The sequence below is a fragment of the Typha latifolia genome, chromosome 11, assembly GCF_019914945.1.
Source record: "Typha latifolia isolate L0001 chromosome 11, TyphaL0001v2, whole genome shotgun sequence".
NCBI classification, from domain to species: Eukaryota; Viridiplantae; Streptophyta; class Magnoliopsida; order Poales; family Typhaceae; genus Typha; species Typha latifolia.
This window is the reverse complement of record NC_133096.1, coordinates 4609892-4636237: the sequence shown is the minus strand read 5'-3', so window position 1 is coordinate 4636237 and position 26346 is coordinate 4609892.

The window sequence follows — 26346 nt, the reverse complement described above, 5'->3', positions numbered from 1 at the left end:
TAACTTTGCCTTTTTTGTACTCAAGTATTGCATTAAATGCCGCAGATAGAGAAATCAATATTTTTACGTGAAGTTGATTGACTGGACATTGTAGGAATGAATTAAGCTGGTTCTTCTTCTTTCTCTTCTTCTTCTTCCAATTTGTGCATTTAGGAACTTATCTTCATCATCTTGTCTATCTGACCAAAATATGAGGGACCTAGAACTGGCATGAAAATTTGTAAATAGATCCCGAAAGATGCTGTCATCGGATCGACCTAAAATTCAGATATGTTGTAGCCCCTGAAATGAGCTTTCCAACAAATTAAGTTTTAGGCAAATTGGATATGGGGATCTCGAGATATCGTCTAATTAGTGGATGAACATCAAGGGGTCTGATCAAGATCCGTGGATGGAGGCACGAGATCCTAGAATGATGGTGGTTGGAGGTGGACCGGCGTTAATGGGGTGGCACCGGTGAAAATTGGTGGTGGAAGGGTCATGGTTGATTGAAGGGTTAGGTCAAGTGTTGGGTAGATTGGAAGAAGGGGGAGGAGAGGGCCACCCCCAAGGGACTAGGGTGATTGGCCGGTCGAGAGAGGTTAGAAGCGGCGTCACCGGGGGTTGAGAGAACGAGAGCAAAGAAGACGAAGGAGGCAAGGTAAAACTCAATTATTCAATAATGACTCTATGGTTGCCATCCACATCCTTTAGAGGCTAACCAAACAATTCAAAATTAACCCTAAACAATACATTTTCGCCAACCGCGTTCGAACGCGCCCGCTCGCGTTTGAATGCACTTACTTCGCCCTTCTCTAGATTTGCGAACGCGATGCAAGCGTTCGAACGCGTGACTGACCACACCTTTTTCCCACTTCTCTGGATTTGCGAACGCGATACAGGCGTTCACAGCGCGTTCGAACGCACAATTCACACTCTCTAGATGTGATGTAGGCATTCACAACCGCGTTCGAACGCACTCCACCAGCGTTTGAACGTGACTTATAGAAAACTTATTTTCTTAGGAATTAAACATTAAAACAAGAAATAAAGACACCCCTAAAGAGTATCCGTGCTCGAGACGACATCGGTAAAGCCCGAATCGTATCAGACTCCTAGAATATTTCGATGGGCTGGTGTTATCAAGTTCTCGAAAGACACTCTCGCAACTCTTATACCTCAATTGAGTGCTGAAAAGGTAGGTCTAATTAGAAATTACAGAGTTATTTAATTATGTCCATGACATGCTTATGTAAACTTTATGTTTTGTCGATCCTTCCTCTCATTTAGCTTACTAAAGAGGGAAAAAAATGGCTAAAGGATTGGATCATGGCTCAGGTGAAATTCTACTAAGAATAAAATTTGTACGTGTTGAGAAAAGAAAAAGAGTTAGTCAAGTATAGATTGAGTTGTATACTTAATTGTTTTTATTAGATTATCAATGCGATACGATCTCCCATTTTTGACCAAGGCTTGATCTATTCTGATTTTTAGATCTGGACAGGATTTGATACAAAAATTTGGAAATAGATCCCGAAGGATGCCGCCATCAGATCAATGTGATATTTTGATATGTTATATCCTCGAAAAAGAGCTTTCCAACAAATCAAGTTTTAGGCGAATCGAATGTCAAGATCTCGAGATATCATCCAATTAGTGGACGAACATCGAGTAGTCTATCTTAGGATTCGTGGATGGAGGCACGAGATCCTAGATCATGGTGGATGGTGGTGGACCAGCGTTAATGGGGTGGCACTGATGAGTAAGTGGTGGTGGAAGGGTTATAGGTGATGGAAGGATTAGGGCAAATGATGGACAGATTGGAAGAAGGAGAAGAAGAGGGCCGCCCCTAAGGGACTAGGGTGATTGGTCGGTCGACGGTAGTTAGAAACAGCGTCGCCGGGGAACGAGAGAATGGGAGAGAAGAAGACGAAGGATGTAGAGAAAAAACTCAATTCATTAATAATGATTTCATGGTTGTCATCCACACATTTAAAGGCTAACCAACAATTTAAAAATAACCCTAAATAGTGTATTTTCGCCGACTACGTTCGAACACGCCCCATTGCGTTCGTACGCACATTTCTCACTTCTCTGGATTTGTGAATGTGATGCAGGCGTTCGCAGGCACGTTCGAACGCACAATTCACACTCTCTGGATGTGCGAACCTGATGTAGGCATTTGAACGCACTCCACCCGCGTTCGAACGCGACATACAGAAAATCTAGATCCATGGTGTCTTCTCCTACGGCCTAAGACTCGGACTGGTTCAGTTAGGCCATCTTCCTCCATTGGTTCGGACAAGCCGAACCCACCACATGGTTAGGTCTGATCTGAGCCTTCAATGCCGATGCATGGAAAACTAGATGGATCCTGGTCCCCTCAGGTAGGTCCAACCGGTAAGCTACTGGACTGATTCGTTGTAGCACTCGGTACAGACCATACTAGTTGTGACCCAGCTTTTAGTTCAGAATTGGCCTCAATGTGGATTGCCAGTATGGTTGAGCTCGAACGAACACCAATTGATCCACCTCAAATTCTTGCTCACGGCGGCCTTTGTCATGAGTTTGTTTCATGTGGTTTTGGGTTCTTGCTAGGTGCATCTTGAGCTGTCTCAAGGTTTCATCTCGATTAGCAAGTTCCAAGTCAAGCTCGGTCCTATCCGCCGCCGCAAGTCTATCATAGGCATCCAAGACAAGGGGAGTTTGCCCATAAACCGCCTCAAAGGGGATCATGTCGATGCTAGAGTGATGAGCGGTATTGTATGACCACTCGACCCATGGAAGGAATTTGACCCAAACCTTTGGTCGATCCGCCACAAAGCATCGCAAGTATTGCTTTAGTCCGAGATTCACCACCTCGGTTTGGCTATCCGTCTCGGGGTGATAAGCTGAGCTAAGGTTGACTTGAGTCCCTTGCAATCTGAAGAACTCAGACCAAAACTCGCTAATGAAGATGCGATCCCGATCCAACACGATCGTCCTAGGCATCCCATGCAAGCGCGCCACTTTCCGAACAAGCAACCTTTTCTGTTGAAAATGGGTGCGTCAATGCTATGAAATGAGCATATTTGCTCAGTTTTCTATGTGAGAGATTTTTCATGTTAAAAAACTTGTGTTGTTTTCTTTTAAACTCTTACTCTGCATTTTAATTTCTACTCTCTCTCGAATTTTGTCTCGCTGACTCGAGTTTAATTTTCATAGTTAGAATAGTACTTGAATTTCCTTTTCCTATTATTTTTAATTTTTTGAATATGATTCTTAATATGCTTTCGTAAATCTAGTAGGATACAATTTTTCTAAACTAATTTAGATTTGATTTCTACCTTTTACGATCTAGTCAGTCTAGAAATTTTATCTCTCTCAAAAATTTTAATTAATATGAAAGCAGGTCACCGTCGGGATTAATCATATTGACTTGTGACTAAAAAATGTATGATCATTGTGGGGTAGAATATATTTGCTTGATTTGGTTTATTGTGTGTTTGTTCATCTATGAATCCTAACCAAGAGGAGTTGATAGATCTAGGTTCTAACTTATTTGCTACTTATAAATCTTGTGAGATATTTTATACAATTAAATAGGTCAAGAGCAGGATGGTGATCACATCAACATGCATATTCAAGCCGCCTAAAACATCTAGTTTAAGGAGAGCTGCAAATTTAAAAAGACGAGCTTGAAACTTAATAGGAAAGACAGAGCTTGAAAACCAATGAAGGAATGACTAGCAACTCAAAGAAGACAAAGAGCTTCTAAAATAGTTTTTCTAGAGCCTGTAGGATTTGATATTCCTAAACATAATCAGTTTTGTTCTTTAAATTTTTCACTTTAATTTGGGATTTTCCTTTCCATATCTCTCAACCTAATCAAACTAGAAACCGTATATCTCATTTGATGTTCTTAGATTTTTTTTGACTCAAAATAACATTGCTTTGAGAGGAGATTTTGAGAATAAATATTTGTCTAAAGATTGCTAGCATCTTTAGAAGATAGTGATGTATGGTTTGAATGTATAGTGAATTCTTAAGAAAATATTTTTGAGGAGTGAGTATAGGCATCGACCGAATGCCTGAACCACTAAATTTTGAGGAGAGTAGGAATTTTCATAGAATATTCATATGCATTAGCTAAAGTTTGTTATTTTCGTTCTCCTAATTAGCATCAATGTTATGGTCCAAACATTCGCTTCCAAATCTGGATCGAATGCAGGAAAGCAGCCCATGCAGTTGGGGAAAACTATTCACAAGATATTATAACTTAGTTAGAAAATTATAAAACTAAGAGTAATCGATTCGTAACTTCTTGATCTACATTTTTAGTATTTATGCTACTCACAGATTCTGACTACAACTAGGACAAAAATATGTAAAAGTAGAGGTGATAGTGGAAGTGACCGGTGGTGGTGGTGATGAGGTGAGGGAATGATAATGGCGATAGGGTGAATGGATTGTGGTGTTTAGGGTATAAGGATGAGAGGGAAGAAGGGGTTGAGATCCCAAGGAGGAGGGAGGACTCGACAGATGAGGGAGGTTAGAGCATCATCGACGTCGAGATGGCGCACGGCTATGGCTTGAATGAAGGAGAAGGAAGATTAGGGTAGAGAGGAAGAAAAGGGGATAGAACTCAATATTCATTTATCATAATATTTTTGGTTGCCATCCACACCTTAAGAGGCTAACCAAACAAGCAAAACATGACAAATAATAACCCTAGAAATAATGAATTCTCACCGATCGCATTCGAAAGGGGTTGAGCGTGTTCGAACGCGGATTTTGTGTTCTCTGCTTATGCGAAGGTATGCAGGCGTTCGAACGGGGCGTTTGAACGCGACACCCTCGCGTTTGAACGTGACATACATAATTCTTATTTTTCTGAAGGAAACAACTAGAACAAAATAAGAATAGATCCCCATAAGTTGTATCCATACTCGAGATGACTTAGTGTGGTCCGAATAATGGTGGTGGTGACGGATGGAGTGGATGTTACGATTATGGATGATAATGGAGATGAGGGTGGATGGGTAATGTTGTTTAAGGGACAAAGATGAAGGGAAAGAAGTGGTTGAGCTTCCAAGGAAGAGTGAGGACTCGACAAACGAGGGACATTAGAAATTAGGAGAGACCTTGCCAATGGTAGAGGTGGTAGATTGGTGAAGAGGGATAAGGGATGAGGGAGATTAGGGTAGAGAGACTAGAGAGAGGATAGAGGAGGCAAGAAACCAATATTCTAATAGCATAATAATTTTGGTTGCCATCCACACCTTAATAGAGGCTAGCCAACAAGCTAAAATAACAATTACTAACCCTAATTCTAGTGGACTCCTGCCGATCGCGTTCGAACGCATAAAATACATTCTCTATTTTTCCGAACTTGATGCAGGCATTTCAATGTGGGGTTCGAAAGCGCTCGACCACGTTCGAACGTCGAACGTGACCAAAAGAAAATTTATTTAACTGAAAATAAATAACTAATGCTATAAGAAAAGACTCTAATAAGGTGTATCAGCCCACCACGCTTCCCTCACCTTGTCTTGAAGGTGTAAAGTAGGGGAAACACTCCAAGATGTCCATCTCCAACACCCATGTCGCCTCATTGGATGGCTTGCCAAGCCACTCAACTAGAACCTCCATCTCTAATTTGGTGCCATGACGTCGACGGCGCCTAACAAGTACACGAAGTGGATCTACAATCTCTATCTCCTCCAATGGCTCTGGTAGAACTGGTCCAACTACCTCATGATCTCTAATCTACTCCCTCAGTAATGAAACGTGGAAGACAGAATGCACTCTCGACCCCTCCGGTAGCTCCAAATGATACGCAACTAGATGAATATGCTCTAACACTCGAAACGGACCAAAGTAGCAATGTGCTAACTTCTGGTTTCACATCGGATGCAAGGTCACCTGTCGATATAGTTGCACCCTCACGAACACCCAACCTGTCGATACAGTTCTACTCCTGATGGCTGCGATCATAAACTTGCAGTTTTGAGTAAGTTTAAGATGGGCATGCAACCTCCTCAATCTGGCATCTGTATCTATCAAAGCTAAGTCCACATCCATTCGATCTGCTAATGCCACTAGGTCATAAGCGCGTATTGTCGGAGCCATGTGCTCATACACCACCTCGAATGGAGTCATGCTAATGCTGCTATGGTGTGCGATGTTGTAAGACCATTCCGCCCATAGTAAGAACTCCAACCATCATCTCAGCATCTCTCCAACAAAGCATCGCAAGTACTGCTCAATGCCTCGATTGACCACCTCAGTTTGGCCATCCGTCTATGGATGGTAGGCTGAACTAAAGTTCAATCGAGTCCCCAACAATCTGAAAAACTCCATCCAAAAGTCGCTCACAAATACATGATCATGATCGAAGACAATCATGCATGGCATGCCATGCAACCTAGCAACATCTCTAACAAAAAGTTTAGACACTTACTTGGTCGAAAAGAGATGCGATAAAGTAGAAATGTGTGCATACTTGTTCAATCTGTCAACCACAACAAAAATAACAGAATAACCATATACCAGTGGAAGACTTTCTATGAAATCCATAGAAATGTCTTCCCAAACACGATCCAGTATCAGTAGAGGCTATAATAATCCGGCCAGTTTCAATGTGGTTGTGTTAGCCATTTGACAGACTTCGCAAGTACGAACAAAACTCCTCACATCTCGCCTCAGTTCTGACCATGTATAGCTCTGTGATATCCTCCTATAAGTCCTCAAGACATCCTCATGACTAGCCTCTAGAGTTTGGTGGAAGTGCTCCAATAATTTCTACCGCAATCCAACATTTATAGGCACCCGAATGCATCCGCGGTCCAGCAGCAAACTGCCTCGATTCTCCAACTCTAGATGGTGCTCTAGATCATCCAACACCTCCTGCAATAATCTCAAAACATTTGGGCCGTATGTACATGCATACCTCAGCTCATCCAGAAAAGAAAAAGTAGGAGAAGAATATGCTGCAAGCTCGACGGTATCGGGTTGGCGCGATAGTACATCTGCCATTCTATTTTCCGTTCCCTTCTTGTCTTGGATTTCATAATCATACCCCAATAATTTTGTGACCCATCTTTGTTGTGCCTAATTGTGTATACGCTGTCCCATAAAGTATGAAAGGCTCCTTTGATTGGTTCACAAATTCGAACTACAACTGGGACGAAAATACGGAATAACATGGGTGATTGTGGTGGTGATGGGTGGAGTGGATGTTAGGGTTATGGATGAGTGTGGAAATGAAAGTGGATGGTGGATGTAATTAAGGGATATAGAAGAAGAAAACAAAGTGAAAAGTTAGGGAAACGTTCCAAAAGATCAGTCTCCAACACCCATGTCGCCTCATCAGATGGCTTGCCAAGCCACTCAACTCAAATCTCCATCTCCAATCTAGTACCATGTCATCGTCGGCGCCTAGCAAGTACATGAACTAGCTCTACGATCTCTATCTCCTCTAATGGCTCTAGTAAAATTGATCCAACGACCACATGATCTCTAATCCGCTCTCTCAGTAATGAAAAATGAAAGACAAGATGCACTCTCGACCCCTCCAGCAGCTCCAAACGATATGCAACCAAACCAATACACTCTAACACTGGAAATGGACCAAAGTAGCGATGTGCTAACTTTTAGTTTCGCATCGGGCGTAAGGTCACCTGTCGATACGGTTGCACCCTCACAAACACCCAACTGCCAATGTCGAACTCCTTCTCTCTATGGCTGTGATCATAAACTTACTTTATGTGGTTTTGAGCAAATTTAAGATGAGCACGCAACCTCCTCAATGTGACATCTCTATCCATCAACGCTAGGTCCACATCCGTCCGATCTGCAAATGCCACTAGATCATAAGCACATAATGTCAGAGTCGTGCGTCCAGACACCCCCTCAAATGGAGTCATGCCAATGGAGTCATGCTAACTCTAACCATTGTCTCAGCATCTCTCCAACAAAGCACCTCAAGTACTGCTCAATGTCTCAAATAATCACCTCGATTTGGCCATCTGTCTATGGATGGTAGGCTGAATTGAAGTTCGATCGAGTCCCCTGCAATCTAAAAAATTTCGTCCAAAAGTCACTTATAAATACACAATCACAATCCAAAATATGTAACCGAGCAACATCTCTAATAAAAATTTCAGCCACCGACTTGGCTAAAAACGGATGTGACAATACCAAAAAGTGTGCATACTTGCTCAATTTATCAACCACCACAAAGATAACGGAAAAACCATGTACTAGTGGAAGACCCTCATTGAAGTCCTAGAAATGCCTTACCAAACACGGTCTGATATAGGTAAAGGCTGAAATAATCCGACAGATTTCAATGTGGTTACCTTAGCCCCTTGACAAACTTCGCAAGCACGGATAAAACTCCTCACATCTTGCCTCAATCTTGACCACATGCATGTTAAGCTCTAATACCACTTGATAGGTTCTCGTACCAAAGATAGGTTACGCAACGATTCCTTCAAGATTTGTATGTATTATAGAAATCAGTATGTGCAACCGTGAGAAAACATTCATCAGATATTCTTCGGTAGTCAGAAAATTACGAAACTAATTGGGTTAGATCTGTAACTTCCTGATCTACAAATTTTGTATTTATTCCCTTCGCAGATTCTAACTGTAGCAAGAATGAAAATACAAAATAACGTGGGTGATGGTGGTGATAACGGGTGGAGTGGATGTTAGGGTTATGGATAGATATAGAGGTGAAGGTGGATGGTGGATGTGACTAAGGGATACGGACAAAGAAAATGAAGTGGTTGAGATCCCAAAGAAGAGGGGTGGCTCGACAGTCGAGGGAGATTAGAAGTTAGAAGAAACCTTGCCAACGCTAGAGGTTGAAGGATGGTGAAGAGGGAGGAGGGAGAGAGTCGAGAGAGATGATATGAGGCAAGAAATCAATAATCCAATTGCATTATACGTTGACTGCCATCCACATATTTATAGAGGCTAGCTAACAAGTCCTAAAATAATATGAAACTCTAATTCTAGAAGATTCTCGTCAATCGCGTTCGAACGCGCCCGATGGCATTCAAATGCACACAAAAAGCTCCATCTCTGTCTATGCAAACGCGATGCAGGCGTTCGAATGCGGGCATTCGAACTCGCTCGACCGCATTCGAATGCACAATATGCGTTCTCTGTATTTGCGAACCTGATGCAGGCGTTCGCAAGGGCATTCGAACGCGACCCCTCCTATGTTCAAACGCAACCTACAAGAATTTTGTTTTAATAAAAATAAACAACTAATGCAATAAGAATATGTCCTAACTAAGTGTATCATCCCACCACGCTTCCCCCACCTTGCCCTCAAGGTGAAAAGTCGAGGAAATGCTCCAACATATCAGTCTCCAACTCCCATGTCGCCTCATCAAATGGCTTGCTAAGCCACTCAACTAGAATCTCCATCTCTAATCTGGTACTATGTCATCGTCGACGTCTAGCAAGTACACGAACTAGCTCTACGGTCTTTATCTCCTCCAATGGCTCCGGTAGAACCGATCCAACGACCTCGTGATCTCCAATCCGCTCCCTCAGCAATGAAACATGGAAGATAGGATGCACTCTCTACCCCCTCGACAGCTCCAAATGATATGCAATCAGACCAATACGCTCCAACACCCAAAACGGACTAAAGTAGCGATGTGCTAACTTTTGGTTACGCATCAGATGCAAGGTCACTTGTCGATATGGCTGCACCCTCGCAATCACCCAACAACCGATGTCAAACGCATGGTCCCTATGGCTACGATCATAAACTTGCTTCTTGCGGTTTTGAGCAAGTTTAAGATGAGCATGTAACCTCCTCAATGTGGCATCTCTATCCATGAATGCTAAGTCCACCTCTGTCCTATCAACAGATGCCACTAGATCATAAGTGCGTAACGTCAGAGCCGTGCGTCCATACACCACTTCAATTGGAGTCTTACCAATGCTGCTATGGTAGGCGGTTTTATAAGACCACTCCGCCCACGATAAAAACTCCAACTATCGTCTCGGCATCTCTCCAACAAAGCACCTCAAATACTACTCAGTGCCTCGATTGACAACCTCGATTTGACCATCCGTCTGTGGATGGTAGGTCGAACTGAAGTTCAATCGAGTCCCCTACAATCTAAAAAACTCCGTCCAAAAGTCGCTCATAAATACACGATCACGATCTGAAACAATCATGCGTGGCATACCATGTAGCAGAGCAACATCTCTAACAAAAATTTCAGCCACCGACTTTGCTGAAAATGGATGTGACAATGCCGAAAAATTTGCATACTTGCTCAATCTGTCAATGATACACTTAGTTAGGATCTTTTCTTATTGCATTAAGTGTTTATTTTTATTAAAATAAAATTCTTATAGGTCGCATTCGAACGCCAAGAGGGGTCGCGTTCGAATGCCCTTGTGAACACTTGCATTAGGTTCACAAATATAGAGAACGCATATTGTGCGTTCGAATGCGGTCGGGCGAGTTCGAACACTCGCGTTCGAACGCCTGCATCGCATTCGCACAAATAGAGATGAAGCTTTTTGGATGCGTTCGAATGTGATCGGGAGTGTTCGAACGCGATCGACAGGAATCCTCTAGAATTAGGGTTTCATATTATTTTAGGACTTGTTGGCTAGCCTCTATAAATATGTGGATGGTAGCCAGCTTTATTATGCTATTGGATTATTGATTTTTTACCTCCTATTTTCTCTCTAGACTTCTCCCTCCTCCCTCTTCACCATCCTTCCATCTCTACAGTTGGCAAGGTTTCTTCTAACTTCTAATCTCCTTCGACTGTCGAACCACCCCTCTTCTTTGGGATCTCGACCACTTCGTTCCCTTCGTCTACTTTCCTTAATCACAGCCACCACAAAGATAGGTAGCAGAGCTTATCAGTCAACCACTACAAAGATAACGGAATAACCACGTACCAGTGGAAGACCCTCTATGAAATCAATAGAAATGTCCTCCTAAACACGGTCTAGTATAGGTAAAGGCTATAGTAATTCGGTCGATTTCAATGTGGCTGCCTTAGCCCTTTGACAGACTTCGCAAGCACGGACAAAACTCCTCACATCTTGCCTTAATCCTAGCCATTTGTAACTGAAAGATATCCTCCAATAAGTCCTCAAGACACCCTCATGACTAGCCTCTGGAGTTTGGTGGAAGTGCCGCAATAATTTCTGCTGCAATCCATCATTTATGGGCACTCGAATACATCCGCGGTCCAGTAGCAAACCGCCTCAATTTTCTAACTCTAGATGGCGCTCTGGATGATCCATCACCTCCTACAACAATCTCAAAATATCTAGGTCAGATGTACATGCATACCTCAGCTCGTCAAGGAAGGGAAAGGTAGGAGAAGAATACGCTACAAGCTCGGCGGTATCAGGTTGGCGCGATAGTGCATGCGCCACTCAATTTTTTGTTCCCTTCTTGTATTGGATTTCATAATCATATTCCAACAATTTTGTAACACATCTCTGTTGTGTCAGAGTGTGCATACACTATCCGATAAAGTATGAAAGGCTCCTTTGATCGGTTTGAATAATGATCGTCTACCGATCAAATAAGGCCACCACTTTGTCACCGCATGGAGAATTGTCAACATCTCTTTCTCATAAGTCGATAATTATTGAGATTTTTGTGATAAAGTCTTACTAAGAAACGCTATGGGATGTCCTCCTTGCTTTAGTATAGCTTCTATGCCAACACCTAATTCATCACATTCCACAATGAACTCTTTGGTGCAGTCCAGTAGTGCTAGAATGGGTGCCGTCGTTATTGCTGTTTTTAGTTTTTCAAAGGCTATAGTGGTTTCATCCGTCTATTTAAAAGAGTCATTCTTTAACAAAGAAGTGAGAGGAGCAGTGATCTTGCCATATCTGGTGATGAAGCGTCGATAATATCCGGTCAGCCCCAAAAATCCTCTCAATCTGGTGGTAGTAGTAGGAATAGGCCAAGCGGTCATGCATGCAACCTTTTGAGGATCCGTCGCTACACCGTCCGCTGAAATGATGTGGCCTAAATATTCCACTTTTGGTACTCCCCATAGGCACTTGGACTTCTTGATCTTCAATTGATTTTGCTTCAACAAATTTAGCACGCCCTCCAAATGCCGCCAATGCTCCAATGCAGTCTTGTTATACACCAAAATGTCGTCAAAAAATACCAAGACATACCTTCATAATAGAGGCCGTAATATATCATTCATGAGGCCTTGATAGGTAGCCGAAGCATTGGTGAGGCCAAAAGGCATCACCCGGAACTCGTAAGGCCCACAAGTCAAGCTTGCTGAATATAGTCACCCCTGCAAGCTCGTCTAGTAGTCTTCTATAACCAGAATAGGATACCGATCCTTGATGGTAATAGCATTTAGTGCCCGATAATCGACACAAAAACTTTATGTCCTGTCCATTTTTCGCACCAATAGCACAGGGATAAGTATGAGCTATGACTTGGTTGTATGAGGCCTTGCTCCAACATCTTGGCTACCATTTTGGAGATACTTCTTTTTGCACAAGTGGATACTGATATGGCCTCATGTTCACTGGTGCAGCCCCGGGTACAATCTCTATGTGCTGGTCCGCCATTCGCCTAAGTGGCAACTCCTGTGGCTCCTCATCCTAAAGTGCTAATCCTCCTCATCAACGAAGCGCACCGGTGCCGCACGCCTCTCCGGTTCCAACACCGTCGGTCTTGGGTTTTGTAACGTAGGTGGAGGATGATGTGTAGGCATAGGTAGGAGGAGATCATTGACACTCACATGACACACCTGGACCTATGGGGTATCGGTTCGATGAGGTCCCACCGCTGGTCCTTCTTGAAGCTCCGATCATCGTCGAGGAGATGACAAACCCAATCGGTTCATGAAATATTCCATGATATCATTGTGATCCTTTTAAATTACGTCAACTCTATGCAGCAATGTTTAGAACATACCCCTAAGCTCATCCGTCAAGCCTATATTCACACCCATGGATATTGGTTGACTCGGTTTTGCCATGGTCGCTCCAAAGATATCGGCCTCACGATTAGGGTCATCGTGGATTGAGTCTTCCTTTGTCGGTGTGCTCTCTATAGGTCTCCTTGTTGATGTCATCTTCCTTGTTTCCACCATTAATAGAGGTCTGAGGTTCGCTTGGCTTTGATACCAAATTGATGGGTCCTTGTACCAAAAGGTCGGCTACGGAATAATTCCTAAAAATCTAAATTTATTGAAGAAAGCAGTCCGCGTAACTTCCTAATCTACAACTTTCATATTTACGCCCTTCGTAGATTTGAACTACAATTGGGATGAAAACACAAAATAACGTGGGTGATGGTGGTGGTGACGGGTGGAGTGGATGTTACGGTTATGGATGGGTATGGAGATAAAGGTAGATGGTCGAGATCCTAAACTAGAGGGATGGCTCGACAGTCGAGGGAGATTAGAAGTTATGAGAAACCTTGCCAACAGAAGAGGTGGAAGGATGGTGAAGAGGGAGGAGGGAGAGAGTCTAAAGAGAAGATAGGAGGCAAGAAATCAATAATCCAATAGCATAATGAATTTGGCTGCCATCCACATATTTATAGAGGCTAGCCAATAAGTCCTAAAATAATAAGTAACCCTAATTCTAGAAGATTTCCGTCGATCATGTTCGAACACACAAAAGACGTTCTCTATATGTGCGAACGCAATGCAGGCATTCGAACGCGGGAGTTCGAACTCGCCCGACCGCGTTCAAATGCACATTACACATTCTCTGTATTTGCGAACCTGATGTAGGCGTTCGCAAGTGCGTTCGAACGCGACCCCTCCTGCGTTCAAATGCGACTTATAGAAATTTTATTTTTATGAAAATAAACAACTAATGCAATAAGAAAAGATCTTAACTAAGTGTATCAATAAGGCCTCCACTTTGTCACCACATACAGAATTGCCAACATCTCTCTCTCGTAGGTTGATAATTGCTGAGATTTTTGTGATAAAGTCTTGCTAAGAAAGGCTATGGAACATCCTCCTTATATTAATACAGCTCCTATGCCAACTCCTGATGCATCATATTCCAAGAGAAACTCTTTGGTGAAGTCCGGTAGAGCTAGAACGAGTGTCGTTGTCATTGTTGTTTTTAATTTTTCAAAGGCTGTAGTGGCTTCATCCGTCCATCTAAAAGAGTCCTTTTTCAATAAAAAAGTGTGAGGAGCAGCAATCTTGCCATAGCCGACAATGAAGCGATGATTATACCCGATTAGCCCTTAGAATTCTCGCAATCCTATGGTGGGTGTACGGATCAGCCACCACTCCTTCCGCTGTGATGATGTGGCCGAAATACTCCACTTGTGGTACTCCCATTAGGCACTTGGACTTCTTAATCTTCAGCTGGTTTTGCTTCATCAAATTCAGCATATTCTCCTAATGCCGCCAATGCTCCGTTTCAATCCTGTTGTACACTAAAATATCATCAAAGAATACCAAGACATACCTTCGCAGTAGAGGACAAAAAATATCATTAATGAGGCCTTGAAATGTAGCTGGAGCATTGGTAAGACCAAAGGGCATCACCTGGAACTCATAGTGCCCGTTTGGAGTCCGAAATGCAGTCTTGTGCACATCCGCCGGGTGAACTCTAATTTGATGATATCCAGCTCTCAAGTCAAGCTTGTTGAATATGGTCGCCTCTGTAAGCTCGTCCAATAGCTCATCTATGACCGGAATGGGATACTGATCCTTGACGGTGAAAGCGTTTACTGCCCGATAGTCGACACAAATACGTCATGTATCCTCCTCCTTTTGCATCAATAGCACGGGTAATGAGTAAGAGCTATGACTTGGCTGGATAAGGCCTTGCTCCAACATCTCGGCTACCATCTTGGAGATAACTTTCTTTTGCACATGTGGATACTGATACGGCCTCACGTTCACTTTGGTGGCAATTCCTTTGGTTCCTCAAATAGTCGAAAAAATTTATCTAATAAATTAGACAATTCAATTGTAGTACCTAGACTCATTAGAGGCTCATCTCTTGCTGGTCCTTACCAAAGAAGGTAGGTCAAATCACTCCCACTCCCACAAGGCAGCCCCACCATCGGCTGCATTGCTAGAATCGGCGAAGATCGAACGCCATCAAGCTGCAAATCTTTGTTTCCTTGCTTAAATTTTATCCACATGCTCTGGAAATCAAATGTGATGGGTCCCAAGCTCTATAACCACTGAGTGCCAAGGACAATGGATACAGGTCCACAATGATGTCGTATCCTTGCACCCGTATACCCACCCAGCGACGCAAGCTCTCCGCCCGAAGTTTCATGCCATCTCCAATAGCAACATCAAACCCCAAAGTTGGTTCGACGTCTAAGCTCAATCTCCTCACTAACCTCTCATCTAGAAAGTTGTGTGTACTCCTCGAATCCATGAGGATGTGTACACAATGCTTTCTAACAAGTATGTCCACCCGCAATGTCCTCAGCGTGGAAGTACCCGAATATGCATGCATCGATATTTCAGCTTGGACATCTTTCTTTCCGCCCTCCTCCACGGCCTCCTCATGGACCTCCTCTGAGCACTCTCCATCACCAAAAACCTCATCGTCCTCCTTGAGACCATCAATGAGCATCACACTCCCGATCGGTTTGGAGCACCGATGACCGGGGGTGAAACGTTCATCGCGTCGAAAGTAAAGACCCTTCTCTCTTTGCTCCTCTACCTAGGTAGGTGTGAGATTTCAAATGGGGGGTCTTGTACCTCCTCTAACATCGGAAGAAGGTCTCATAGGTGGTCGTGCTCTAGTACTAGAAGCCGCTGTCTTTGAACTCGCAGAATTTTCAGCCTGCGTTCTTGGTGCAAATCGCCCATCTCGATTGTCCCAACTTATTTTTGCTGCCATCTTGAGAGCCTTGTGCTTTTGCTCCATCCTCACAGCCATCTCAAAGGCCTCTCAAGAGTGGTAGGACAAAGAGCATGAACATCTGCTTGTATCTCCTCCCGCAACCCTAAAATGAAAGTGCTCATCAATGTCAGTTCGGACTAAGGTGGCTCGCAATGATTACTAACTCTTTCAAATTTTGCTTGGTAATCTAATACGGTAGTCCTCTAAACTATCTTGCTTAATGTGGTAGCAAAATCTTCATATGCTGTTGTCCCAAATCTGCATGTAATCCTCCTACAAAAGTCAGCCCAACCGGTAAATCCTCCACCATGAATAGCTGATCGATACCAATGTAATGTCGTTCCTTGGAGGTGAAAGCTTGCCATCTGACTTTTGCATCCTCCGTTGTCCCTTGACAATCAAAGTATTATTCCAGTTGAAACACCCAATCCATCGGATCACTGCCTTGGAATTTTAGAAAGTCCAAGCATGCGGTTCTCCCTCGGATAGCATTGTCAGGTTTGCAAAAGATCCTTGGTTTAGGTCTGAACCTTTGTGCTTGTTGATCTCTTTCTCTGAATACTCAAGCACGTCCATCACCATCTCTGAAGGGATCAACTTCATCCTCAAAGTGTCAATCCTCTTCATCGACAAAGCACACAGCACGCATGCCTCTCGGGTTCCACCACCGTCAGTATTGGGTTTTGTATCGGAGGTGAGAAATGATGTGTAGGCATAGATAAAAGAGAATCATTGACATTAACATGCCATACCTGGACTTGTGGGGTATCGGTTCGGTGTGGTCCCATCATTGGTCCTTCTCGAGGCATCGATCTTTATTAAGGAGATGACGAAGCCGATTGGTTCATGACATATTCCTTTAAAGCATTATGATCATTCTGCATTACATCCAGTCTATGCAGCAATATTTGGAACATGCCCCTAAGTTCATCCGCCAAGTCCATGTTTATACCCATGGACGTTGGTTAACTCGGTACTACCGTGGCCTCCCCAAAGGAATCGGCCTCACGATTAGGGTTATCGTGGATTGAGTCTTCCCTTGTCAGTGTGTTCTCCATTGATCTCCTTGTCGATGCTATCTTCCTTATTTCTACCATTAATGGAGGTCTGAGGTTTGCTTGGCTCTGAAACCAATGATAGGTTCTACAATACCAAAAGCTAGGCTATGATACTAATGATAGGGACTACGATATGATACGATTCGGACTTCACCGACGTCGTCTCGAGTTTGGATTTACCTTAGGATAAGATTGAGTTTTAGGATAAGATTGTGTTTTAGGATAAGATTGAGTTTTAGGATAAGATTGTGTTTTAGGATAAGATTGAGTTGTTGGTTAGCCTATAAAAGTATGTGTAGGGCAACCAAAATTAGGGAATTGATTATTGAGAATTGAGTTTGCCTTGCCTCCTTCGTCTTCTTCGCTCCCGTTCCCTCAATCTCCCCGGCGACGCCGCTTCTAATCTCCCTCGACAGGCCAATCACCCTAGTCCCTTAGGAGTGGCCCTCTTCTCCCCCTTCTTCCAATTTATCCATCGCTATCCCTAACTTTTCCATCATCCATAACCCTTCCACCATCACTTTTACACGGTGCCACCCCATCAACACCGGCCCTCCACAATCCACCATTACCCAGGATTTCGTGCCTTCATCCACGGAATCCAAAAACAGAGTATCCTGACGTTCGTCTACTAAACGAACGATATCTCGAGATCCCCAACTCCGATTCGCCTGAAACTAGATCCGTTGGAAAGCTCTTTTCCGGGCCTACAACATATCAAAATTTCACAGTGATCCAACGGCGGGATATTTCGGGATCTTATCTTAAAGTTCCGTGCAAGATCGTAACAATCTGGTATCAGAGCCATAGCACCAAAAGAGGGTTCGTATCAAGCTGGTATCAGAGCCTATAGTCGAGGAAGGATCGTATCAATCTGGTATCAGAGCCTAAAGCCGAGGAAGGATCGTACCAATCTGGTATCAGAGCCTATAGTCGAGGAAGGATCGTATCAATCTGGTATCAGAGCCACCGTTCCTCGGACAAGCGCTTCCAATGACGACCACCAGATCCATGGCTGCACGGCGTGATGATGAAGAAGAGATTCTCCCAATAGAGGAGGAAGAGACGATTGCGGGGACTTCCACCCGCGGAACCATCCGATCTAATCGGAATACGGAAGAGCCTAGCGTTCTATCCATGTTGGGGTCTATTTCAGAGCAGATGGCCATCAACCACCAGATGATGATGGAGATGATGCGGGAACTACGGGCGCCAAGGAAGCAATGTCTAACGGGAAGGCACCATCGACCCCACGACGCGAGTCCACCCCCTTGAATCAATCCTCACCGGTTCAGCCTTTGCAACCACAAGAGCCGCTGCTACCACCACCCTATGGGCGAGAGGCAAGCAAGGATGGTTACACCAGGACCGGTTGCGGGTGAACCCATCCGACGAGCGAATCACCATGGAGACCACATTGGAGATCAAGATCCATGGGCGGGCCGATACGATCCGGAACCACGGTGAGTTGATCTAAACCGAAGGAGGGATCATCAACCCTTCATGGTGCATCCTCCGCCGGTTAGACAAGGAGTTGGGCATGATCCGGAACGAGACAACGGCATTCGTGGACAAGTCGTGCGTCTCGAATTCCCCAAGTTCAAAGGTGGCGATCCAATTGATTGGTTGTATAGGGCGGAGCAATTCTTTGCATACCAAGGTACGGCGGAAGAATACAAGGTGACGCTTGCAAGCTTCCACCTTGAGGATGCGGCGCTTCATTGGTTTCGATCAGCCAATGCCATTGAGGCCATCGAAACTTGGGCTGAATTTTTGCGCCGATATCACACGGCGATTTGGAGTATCGGGCTATGAAGACTTTGATGCTCTCCTCTCAAAGACGGTTCAGAAGACCACGGTTGGGTCATACCAAGAAGAATTTGAGAGGATTAGTAGCCGATGTCATCCACCATGGACGGATCGGCAACTTCGCAGCACCTTCATCTCCGGGCTGCGGGGTGACATACAAGCCGATGTGAGGGCTTTAAGGCCTAGAACCTTAAAGGAGGCCTTCCAAGATGCGGTGCTTATGGAAGACAAGCATAGAGCCATGAAGATACACCGGAAGCGAGTTGGACAAGCCAAGGAAGCCGCACTCAAGCTCTACCAAACATAGCGGCGGGAAACACTAGCGGAGTACCAAGAGCTGCTACTGCATTGATACCTCCTCGAGCACCCTTGAAGCCATCCCAAGATGTGAAGTACGCACCTAGAGGTCCGGGGCGAGCACTCACACCTGCCCAAGTAGAAGAAAGAAGAGCCAAGGGCTTATGCTTCCGTTGTGATGAGAAGTTTGTACCGGGGCATCGTTGTGCTAAACCGATGGGATCGGTGATGCTCATCGATGGATTGGAGGAAGCGGAGGATGAGCTTGCAGCTGAAAGCGCAGATGTGGCTGGACATCGAGGAGAAGAAGTTGAGGAGCAAAACGTGGAGGACGTGATAGCTGAAATCTCCCTCCACGCTTATTCGGGGACGGCGGCGCCAAAGACATTGCGGGTGAACGGAGTAGTCAAGAAGACCACAAAGTGAGAATCTTGATTGACACCGGGTCCACCCACAACTTCATTGACAAGAGGCTCCTTAGGAAGATTGGGCTCGAGTCGGAACCCACGGAAGGGTTCGATGTGACGATTGGAGATGGCACCACCTTGCGAGCAGATTTTATTTGTGGAGGTGTGGTATTAAGGTGCAAGGCCAAAGTTTCACATTGGATCTTTATCCATTGGCCTTGCGAGGAGCTGATATTGTTTTGGGAACCCAATGGCTTCAAAGCTTGGGGCCCGTAACATTTGATTTCTCAAACCTCACACCGACCTTTCGGAGGAATGGAAGAAAGGTACTGCTGGATGGAAATCAACCGCGGCAAGGACCAACATTGCAACCACTTGTAGGCTTTCCTAGTGCGGGGGACCGAGCTCTACTATTGCAAATGGCTGTTCCCGAACAGAACATCCCTCACCAAGGAGAATAGCCGCTGACTTGCAAGAGCTGCTGCATGAGTTCCAGGATCTCTTCGAGGAACCCCAAGGACTGCCGCCGAACCGTCGCCATGACCATCGCATCCAGATCGTTCCAGGGGCTGAACCTGCAAATGTTCGGCCCTATCGGTACCCGCATGTCCAGAAGGAAGAGATCAGTAAATTAGTGGAGGAAATGCTCGAGCAAGGGATTATTCAACCGAGTAGAAGTGCCTACTCATCTCCGGTGCTGCTGGTTCGGAAGAAAGACGGGAGTTGGCAGTTTTGCGTCGACTACCGAGCCTTGAATACCATTACTGTCAAAGACCGGTACCCAATACCGGTGATCGAGGAGTTGCTAGATGAGCTCACTGGGTCAGCCTACTTCAGCAAACTTGACTTAAGGGCGGGGTACCATCAAATCCGAGTCGACCCTGGAGATGTGCACAAAACGGCATTTCGAACTCACGATGGCCACTACGAGTTCCGAGTCATGCCGTTTGGACTCACCAATGCACCGGCCACCTTCCAAGGGCTTATGAATGACCTATTCCGCCCACTTTTGCGTCGGTGAAGTCCGAATCGTATCACGATACCAAATTGATAGGCTCTGATACCAACGATAGGCTACAGAACGACTCCTTCAAGATCTAAATTTATTGTAGAGAGCAGTCCGCGCAATTGAGGGAAAATTTTCACCAAATTTTCTCTCATAGTCAGAAAATTACAAAACTAAGTGAGATCGATCCGTAACTCTCTCATTTTTGTTTTTTCATATTTATGCCCTTCATAGATTCGAACTGCAACTGGGATGAAAACACGATAGAGTACGAATGATGGTGGTGATGATGGGTGGAGTGGATGATAGGGTTATGGATGATAATGGAGATGAGGGTGGATGAATGATGATGTTTAAGGGATAAAGATGAAGGGGAAGGAGTGATCGAGATCCCAAGAAAGAGGGAGGACTCGACAGACGAGGGAGATTAAAAGTTAGGAGGGACCTTGCCAACGGTAGTGGTGGTAGGTTAGTGAAGAGGGAGGAGGGAGATTAGGGTAGAGAGACTAGAGAGAGGATAGAGGAGGCAAGAAACCAATATTCTAATAGTATAATAATTTTGGCTGCCAGCCACACATTTATAGAGGCTATAAACCAAAATAACAATTATTAATCGTAATTCTAGTGGACTCTCACCGATCGCGTTTGAACACCCCAACCGCGTTCGAACGCACAAAAGGCATTCTCTATTTTTGCAAACCTGATGCAGGCATTCGAATGCGGGGTTCGAACGCGCCTGATTGTGTCTACAGAAAATTTATTTTAATAAAAATAAATAACTAATGCAATAAGAAAAGACTCTAACAAGGTGTATCATCTACCATGATGTTGACTAAAGCCATGTCTACAAGAGTCCAAGTGGAGACTTCTCAGCACAAAGACACCATAGAAGTTATGGAGATAAGGGCATCGCTGGGGACAACTTCGCCACCATAATCGATTCCACCACCCGCACTAAATCCTCAACCCAATGTGGGGGACATGGTCAACATGTTTACCATCATGCAAGAGGCATTGTTGGACATACATAGCAGCAATGCAATCCTAGCCCAAAGACACGAAGAAGAACAAAGGAAGAGATCACCTTCGATGGGTGGTTTGGTCCAAGACGTAATAACGGGGTCGATCGATTTTATTACGAAGGAGCCGTTGTCCCTGTCCGTCCCGCAGCTCATGCTGGTTTGGTCCACCACATCATGGTGGATATGAGGAGGAATATGGTGGCTACATGGGTGGCCAACCTAGAAGCCTTTTGCTACCCATGCCGCATAAAAGGCGAACCGAACCGCTGTTAGCATTTCACTACAATCAAGCACCGCTACTTCATTGCCATGAAGAGGATGCTATATGGGCTGAACTTGATGAACCAGAGCCTCCAAGACCTCGTCTAGAGCTGCTAGGGTGAACCATAGAGGGTGAAGGGAATTCCAACCAGAGGACAAAGAAGAACCGACCATCCAAGTTGGAATTGTTTGCCTTAACTTCCCTTAATTTAACGGGGACGATCCACTCGATTGACTTCATCAAGCGAAACAATTCTATGATTTTTGGTGAACACCAAAGGCTCAAAAAGTGTAATTAACATCTTTCATCTTGAGGTGATCACCATACGATGGTACTAAGTCTCCAATCAAGCTCAACCATTTTGAACTTAGGAAGAGTTCGCGGAGGCGATATGCATTCAATAGGGGCCCGCCGATTATGAGGACTTCTAAACTGCCCTAACCAAGCTCACTCAAAGGACCATAATGAGGGAATATCAAGAGGAGATCAAGCGCATAAGCAATCGAGTCTGAGAATGGACAGATTCACAATTGAAGAGTACTTTTGATGGGTTCTTGTACCAAAAGATAGGCTACGGAACGATTCTTTCAAGATCTGGATTAGCCAAATATTCTTTTCTAATCAGAAAATTATGAAACTAAGCGGATTAGATTCGTAACTGCTTGATCTATAATTTTTCTATTTATGCCTTTCGCATATTCGAATTACAACTAAGACAAAAATATGAAATAATATGGGTGATGGTGGTGGTGACGGGTGGAGTGGATGTTAGGGTATGGATGGATATAGAGACGAAGGTGGATGGTGGATGTAGTTAAGGGATGTAGACGAAGGGGAAGAAGTGATCGGGATCATAAAGAAGAGGGAAGACTCGACAGATAAGGGAGATTAGAAGTTAAGAGAGACCTTGCCAAGGATAGAGATGGAAGGTTGGTGAAGAAGGAGAAGGGAGATTAGGGTAGAAAGATGATAGAGAGGCAAGAAATCAATATTCCAATCGCATAATAAATTTGACTGCCATCCACATACTTATAGATGCTAACCAACAAGTCATAATAACAATAAGTAACCTAATTCTAGAGGATTCCCGTCGATCACGTTCGAACGCACCCGATCGCGTTCGAATGCACAAAACACATTTTCTGTATGTGCGAACACGATGCAGATGTTCAAACGGAGCGTTCGAACTCGCCCGACCGCATTCGAACGCACTTTTTGCGTTCTCGGATTTACGAACCCGATGGCAGGCATTCGCAAGGGCATTCGAACGCAACCCATCCTGCATTTGAACGCGACCTACAGGAATTTATTTTAATAAAAATAACCAACTAAAGCAATAAGAAAAGAACATAACTAAATGTATCAGCCCACCACGCTTCCCCCACCTTGCCCTTAAGGTGAAAAGTCGAGGAAACGCTTCAAGATATTAGTCTCCAACTCCCATGTTGCCTTATCAGATAGGTTGCCAAGCCACTCAACTAGAATCTCCATCTCCAATCTGGTACCATGTTGTTGTCAGTGTCTAGCAATTACACGAACTAGCTGTACGATCTCTATCTCATCCAATGACTCCGGTAGAACCGATCCAACAACTTCATGATCTCCAATCTGCTCCCTTAGCAATGAAATATGGAAGACATAATGCACCCTCGACCCCTCCGGCAGCTCCAAACAATATGCAATCGGACCAATATTCTCCAACACCCGAAATGGACCAAAATAACGATGTGCTAAATTTTGGTTATGCATCGACGCAAGGTCAACCTGTCGATATGGCTGCACCCTCACTAACACCCAACAGTCGTCAAACTCCTGCTCCCTATGGCTACAATCATAAACTTGCTTCATGCAGTTTTGCGCAAGTTTAAGATGGGCACATAACCTCATCAATGTGGCATCTATATCCATCAATGCTAAGTCCACCTCCATCCTGTCAGCAGATCCCACTGGATCATAAGCATGTAACGTCGAAGTCGTGCATCCATACACCACCTCAAATGGAGTCATGCCAATGCTGCTATGATAGGCGGTGTTGTAAGACCACTTCGCCCATGGTAAGAACTCCAACCATCGTCTCGGCATCTCTCCAACAAAGCACCTCAAGTACTGTTCAATGTCTCGATTGACCACCTCTGTTTGGTCGTCCGTCTGTGGATGGTAGGCCGAACTGAAGTTCAATCGAGTCCCCTACAATCTAAAAAACTCCATCCAAAAGTCACTCATAAATACACGATCACGATCTGAGACAATCGTGTGTGGCATGCTATATAACCGAGCAACATCTCTCACAAAAATTTCAGCCATCGACTTAGTTGAAAACAGATGTAACAATGCCAAAAAGTGTGCATACTTGCTCAATCTGTCAACCACCACAAAAATAACAGAATAACCACGTACTAAAGGAAGACCCTCTATGAAATCCATAAAAATATCTTCCCAAACAAGGTCTGGTATAGGTAAAGGCTAAAGTAATTTGACCGGTTTCAATGTGGTTGCCTTAGCCTTTTTATAGACTTCGTAAGCACGGAAAAAAACTCCTCACATCGCGTCTTAATCCGAGCCACGTGCAAATTTGAGATATCCTCCTATAAGTCCTCAAGACACCCTCATGACCAGCCCCTAGAGTTTGGTTGAAGTGCTCCAACAATTTTTGCTGCAATCCATCATTTGTAGGAACCCGAATGCATCCGCGGTCCAGTAGCAAAGCGCCTCGATTCTCCAACTCGGGATGGCGCTCCGGATCATCCATCACCTCCTACAACAATCTCAAAATATCTGGATCAAATGTACATGCATACCTCAGCTCGTCAAGGAAAGGAAAGGTAGGAGAAGAATAGGCTGCAAGCTCGGCGGTATCAGGTTAGCGCGATAGTGCATCCGCCGCTCTATTTTTCGTTCCCTTCTTGTATTGTATTTCATAATCATACCCCAGTAATTTTGTGACCCATCTCTACTGTGCCGGAGTGTGTATGCGCTGTCCCATAATATATGGATGGCTCCTTTGATCGGTTCGTATAATGAATCGCCTATCGATCAAATAACACCTCCACTTTATCACCGCATGGAGAATTGCCAACATCTCTCTCTCATAAGCCAATAATTGCTGAGATTTTTGTGGCAAACCCTTACTAATAAAGGTTATGGGACGTCCTTCTTGCATTAGTACGGCTCCTATGCCAACTCCTGATGCATCACATTCCACAATGAACTCTTTGGTGAAGTCCGGTAGTACTAGAACGGGTGACGTCGTCATTATTGTGTTTAGTTTTTCAAAGGCTATAGTGACTTCATTCGTCCATCTAAAAGAGTTCTTCTTTAACAAATAAGTGAGAGGAGCAGCGATCTTGCCATACCCGGCGATGAATCGATAATAATTTTCAATCAGCCCCAAAAATCCTCGCAATTCGATGGTAGTAGTAGGATTCGCTGTTACACCTTCCGCTGAGATGGCCTGGCCTAAATACTCTACTTGTGGTACTCCTCATAGGCACTTAGACTTCTTGATCTTCAATTGATTTTGCTTCAACAAATTCAGCACATCCTCCAAATGCCGCCAATGCTCCAATTCAGACCTTCTATACACCAAAATGTCGTCAAAAAATATCAAGACATACCTTCGCAATAGAGGCCAAAATATATCATTCATGAGGCCTTGAAAGATAGCTGGAGCATTGATGAGACCAAAAGGCATCACTCAGAACTCATAATGCCCATCCAGAGTCTGAAATACAGTTTTGTGCATATCCGCCAGACGAACTCTAATTTGATAATACCCGACGCTCAAGTTAAGCTTGCTAAATATGGTCGCCTGATACGATCATGCCTCTGGCTATGGAGCTCTGATACCAACTTGATACGATCTTGCCTTTTTGGTGAAGGGTCGATCTCTTCCAATTCTTGATCTGGACGAGATCTGGCACGCAACTTTGAAATAAAATCCCGAAATATTCCGCCGTCGGATCGACGTGAGACATTGATATGTTGTAGCCCCAGAAAAGAGCTTTCCAAAAAATCTAGTTGCAGGCGAATCGGATGTGGGGATCTCGAGATATCGTCTGATTTGTGGACAAAAGTCAGATAGTCTGTTTTGGATCCGTGGATGGAGGCACGTGATCCTAGGTAATGGTGGTTGAAGGTGGACCGACGTTAATGTGGTGGCACCGGTGAAAAGTGATGGTGGAAGGGTTGTGGTTGATGGAAGGATTAGGGTAAGTGTTGGATAGATTGGACGAAGGGGGAGAAGAGGGCCACCCCTAAGGGACTAGGGTGATTAGCCGGACGAGGGAGGTTAAAAACGGCGTCGCCGGGGATTGAGAGAACGGGAGCGAAGAAGACGAAGGAGGCAAGGAAAAACTCAATCTCAATAATCAATAATCAATTTGGTTGCCTACCACATCCTTTTATAGGCTAACCAATAACCCTAAAAACACAATTTTTGTCGACCGCGTTCGAACTCGCCCGACCGTGTTCGAACGCACCGAGTTCGCTCTTCTGGATTTGCGAACGCGATGCACGCGTTCGAACGCGCGATCGAACGCGCCTGTCGATATTTGCGAACGCGATGCAGGCGTTCAATGTGCGTTCGAACGCACAGTACATTCTCTTCACCACGTTCACAACCCCGTTCACAAACCGCATT